At 49.4% G+C, this 4888-nt stretch overlaps 1 pseudogene; it reads right to left on the bottom strand.

Moving 5' to 3' along the window:
• Positions 1–411: 411 nt before the first annotated feature.
• Positions 412–1697, bottom strand: LOC119294303 (annotated as a pseudogene).
• Positions 1698–4888: the final 3191 nt, after the last annotated feature.

The raw sequence follows: 4888 nt of genomic DNA, 5'->3' as shown, positions 1-4888 counted from the left end.
CATAGAACGATGGGCCTTGATCCTCAAATTCAGTTGGCAACAAGATCCGTCCTTCTTCCTCGCCGTGGTTTCTTAACTTTCTTCTACGGGTAATACATTAACATCTTTTCCAACATCAACTATGGAGATAGATATTCAATTGTCTCAATTTTTGTGAAACACATGTAGTTTCTTTCCATAGATTTAAACTTTTTAAGAAAATAAATAAGTAGTGGTTTTTAAATACTAATCATTTTTGCCTTTATGATATATAGCAATCTTTTTTGAAAAACATGAGATGAACATTTTTGTAGTAACTTGCAAAATATGATCCAATTATTTTAATAGATTGAACATATAGCATAGAGACCCCTCCAAGAAAGCATAGAGACCATTCGGCATGAATGCTAAACTATATCAAATACAATGAGCATATAGCATAGAGTAAAATCACTGGAGAGAAGTTTTAGTAGCCTCTCCTATAGTACACCACGCATCTTGAGAGAAACACTTTATTTGAAGGTAATAAAAACTGATTATAAAGGCAGATACAGATAGATAGAGGATGATCGAGCATCGGGTCACGCGCGCGCACCGTTTATTTATAGCGCTGCATTGTTTTTTCTTATTCCAAAGCGCCTGTCTCTGCTCTGGAAGGCCATCATGGCTTGGAGATATTGGGCCTCCCCGAAATCAGGCCAGAGCGTGTCGGTGAAGAAGAGCTCCGAGTAAGCCGACTGCCATAGCAGGAAGTTGCTGAGCCTCAGCTCGCCGCTGGTCCTGATGAGCAGGTCCGGGCAAGATGTTTCGCTCGTCTGGAGCTCGTCGGCGAACAGCGACTCGTCGATGTCCTCCGGCCTGAGCAGCTTGGCGTCCACTTTCTGGGCGAGATTCCGGCATGCCTGCACAATGTCCATTCGCCCGCTGTAGCTGATGGCTAGGACTAGATCGAGCTGCGAGTTGTTTCTTGTTGCCTCCTCGGCGTCTCGTGCAGTCTTCTGCACAGAGATCGGCAGCCTTGAGCGGTCACCGATTATACGTAGACGGGTCCCTTCCCTGAAAAGATTAGCACAGAAATATAATCGATCTCTTCTCCTTGTGATGGGTCAAAAATTAATACTACCTCCGTAACTTTTTACTCCTATATAGTAAGATATTTCTATAGTCGTCTATGACAGTGTCAAATAACGTCTCAAGTAAATCAGGTTACAGAGGGAGTATGAAGTAATTAATTTGCACATGTAATTAACGTACCTCAAGAACTCGGCGAGGTTGTCGTTGATAAACCTCTCGATCAAGGCCATCAAGAAGTCAACCTCCGCCTGCAAATGCCGAGAAAGAACACCGTCAATCCATCAAGAGCATGTGTGCATGGCGGGCGGGCGCGCACGATCGAGGAGTGAGAAGGGTAGTAGGATTAGAGATGCCGGCCTTGGGGCGATTCCAGTTCTCGAGCGAGAAACCGAAGGCGGTGAGGACGCGGATGCCCCAGGCGCGGGAGAGCCGCACCGTCCTCATCAGCGCGCGCATCCCGTGCTCGTGCCCGTCCATCGGCGGCAGGCCCCGCGCTGCCGCCCACCGCGAGTTCCCGTCCATCACCAGCGCCACGTGCCGCGGCAGCGACTCCGCCCGGAGCCCTTGTGAGAGGAGCTCCTCGGCCGCCGGGACGGTGACGGCCGGCACAGACGACGTAGAGTTGGAGAGCGGCATAGTATAGGTTTCAGGGTGGTTCGGAGCGGCAACGTAACGTGGAATGGGGGCAGTGCTATATATCCCCTCGTAGCACACTTCTCCGTGCTCCTCTAATCTCTATCCCCATGGCCCAAAGTAAGGTGAAAAATAAAGGGTTAATTATCCTTTTGCCCTCAGTGGTGTCCATGTGCTCAGTTTTGCCCTCAGATGCGAATTGTGCTCAGTTTTGCCCCTAGTCCGTGCGCACCGACTCGTTCCGTGAACTCTGCCGTCTCCGTCAGGTCAACCTTTTGACTCGGCCCTTACAGGTGGGACCAGGCGGCAGAAACGGCCAATTTTATTCAGACCGTTGCACGCGTGGCTTGTGGGACCCAGCAAAGAGCCGTTGAGCAGAGAGCCGTTGGCGGGTGTGCTATATAAGCGGGCGACAGCGGTGGTGACCACGGCGACAGAGAGCACGGCGGTGACCACGGCGAGAGAGAGAGCACGGCGGCGGGAAGCTAGCTGTGGAGGGCGCGGCGGTGGGAAGCTGGCAGTGGAGGGCGCGGCGGCGTTGAGATCCCCTTCGGCTCCGAGCTCCATGTCTTCCTCAAGCTCCCGCGCCACCTCGCGGATGCAGAGCCGGGCGCGTGTGGACATGCCTGTCTTCGTCTGTCCGCGGTGCCGGGCAGGCGTTGATCGAAGGGTTTCTCAGACACCGAGGAACCAGAATCGTCCGTTCTACGTGTGCAGCGAGAATGGGGTAAGAATCGGGGCAATTGCACCATTTTCATCGTCGGGATGTTTAAGCAATGGGTTGATCTGTTTAGTGTTCATGCAGGTGACATGCTTCTTTCTTTGGGTCGATGCTCTGGCCAAGACTCTGATGAATGAACTGCAAGAAGAGCATGAAGAATGGTTGCGCATGTTGCCACGAACGGCAGTGGCCACACCACGAGCTCCGGAAGAAGAGATCGATGGCGAAGCACGCACTGACAGAGAGCTAGCTATTGAGCTTAGGATGTTGAAGAAGAAGGTTAGGAAGCTTGAAGATCAAGCACTACCAATACCCATTTGCAAATACTTTTGGTCATTTGTAGGTATGGTAATCGCACTGGTTGTAATGTTGAAAATGTATGGAAAGGCATGAATTATGAAGGAATTTGTAATCTTGAAATTGTTTGAGAAATTCACCTAGTTTAAATGTTGGTTAAAGTTGTTTAAATGTTGAAACAAAAAGAGAAGAAGTGACCAACATTTAAATATGTTGGAAAAAAAGAGAAGAAATTAGGAATTCAGAAACTTTTGATCAATGAAATGCAGCTCTCTGCTCTGCCTTTCTGTCCAAACAAAGGTTGCTCTTGGGCCAAATTCAGAGCGTAGAGCCAAGTGCAGGCTAGACTAATGGGCCAACTGCATCCAATTAGGCCCATTCAGGGGTTTTCTTGCGTATTTTTCTGTTTTCTATTCTGATTTAATTTAGGCAGTAAATCATAATGCTGAAACTTTTTGTGGAAGCTAATTGAATTATTCCGGAGCCAAACAATTAATGTTAGAAATTTTTTGGAGCTGTTAATTAATCCAATTCAAATACATCGTGATTTAAATCAAAGACCAAAATGTCATGAAAAATGTGCCTCAGCTCTGGTAGAGGTTTACGCCAGGTGCCAAAATAAATGAACATTTTTTAAGGGCATTACATTGAGAAAAACATAATATGTCTAAAAAATGAAGGGTGGAAAATGCACAAAAAATTGGTGCGCCTGGAGACTCGAACCCAGGACCGCGTGGGTTTGTGGTGTTTAGGGCTACGCTGGTAACCGCTAGGACAGATGGCAAGACTTTGACATGGGTAGGGAAAGAAGGTATACATAGTGAGACTGTGAATTTTTTTTTTAAAAAAATAGTGAGACCGTGAATGTTGCACACGCGTGAGAGTGGTTTTCCTTTGTTTTGCACTTAAATTTTGGAGGGTTGGAAGGTTGAAAATGTATGTTGCACTACCACATGATTTTGGTCAGAGTGGCACTTGGTTTAGGGTTAGAGTGGCACTTGGTTTAGGATTTAAAGGGAATAAATTTGCATGTTAGTTCATGACTTTTTGTTTGAATGAAACAGAGGGCTTCTCACCCCCTCCGAAAACCACAAGTTCTTGAACTTCATGACTTGTTTAGGGAAGAAATGATAAGTTTGGGCACGGACATTTTTTAACACACATAATAAGATGGAACACACCGTACCATTACAACTTAGATAAGTTCACGGACAGTTCACGGACACATGATGAAACATGACACGACACGACACGACATAGAAAAGCAACAAAATAAAAAACCAAACATGACGAGCTTGACTCCGGGCTTGAACATCTTCATCTTGACCTCCTTCTTCCACCTTGGCCGCGCGCGCCCCTTCAACACCATCTTCATCTTCACACCTCCTCCTCCTCGTCGTAGGGAAGGGAGTGCATCTGGCCTGGAGCGGGGAAGATGCGCTCGTAGTTGGTGTAGATGTTGTAGACGGTGAAGAAGATGGCCTCGCAGCCGCACCAAAAGACTTGGCCGAGGAGCTCGCGCGCGTCAAATGGGTTGGTGAAGGTGACCGTGAGCAGTAGGAGGATGCCGCCGCGGTCACGAACCTCGTTGAGGGTGAACATCCTCGGCGAGCCCCGTGGGAGGTGGGCATAGCCGGCTCTGAGGAAGGCGCGGGTGAGTTCGACGGAACCCCTCCACCTTGAAATAGCCCACACACGGAGCTCCCTCTCCACGAGCACGCCCGGTGGGTAGCGCAGCTCGGGCACCACAGGCGGACGGCTGAAGGTCGGCCCGTTGAACTGCATCTTCTTCACTTGGTCTCGCTTGGGGAGGGCTCGGTCGCTTGGGTGTTTGAAGTTGGAGAGGATCGGATCTGGCTTGTGGGTGGGAGAGGAAGAGAGGCACCCCATTTATAGGCCTGTGGGTGGGAGAGGAAGAGGGAAAGGATGAGAACGGTGCGTGTGTGAATCCGGACGCGTGTGTGTATCCGTTACGTTTTGCACACTTAAATTTTTGCACGAAAACGATGCATCTTTGACCGGGCAGTGCATGTGAACCGATGCCCTGAACCACCTAGCTCGCCTCGCTAGCCTAGCTCGCCTAGCGCGCCTCGCTCGCCTCACTCGCATGCATGCACGTCGCCGCCTCCCGTGCGCAAACCCACGTAGCCGCCTCCATGCATGCAAGGCCTGGAAAGGCTGAGA

This window comes from Triticum dicoccoides, chromosome 4B (assembly GCF_002162155.2).
Source record: "Triticum dicoccoides isolate Atlit2015 ecotype Zavitan chromosome 4B, WEW_v2.0, whole genome shotgun sequence".
Classification (NCBI taxonomy): domain Eukaryota; kingdom Viridiplantae; phylum Streptophyta; class Magnoliopsida; order Poales; family Poaceae; genus Triticum; species Triticum dicoccoides.
Note: the sequence above shows the minus strand (reverse complement) of the source record. Positions and strands in the feature narration are given on the sequence as shown.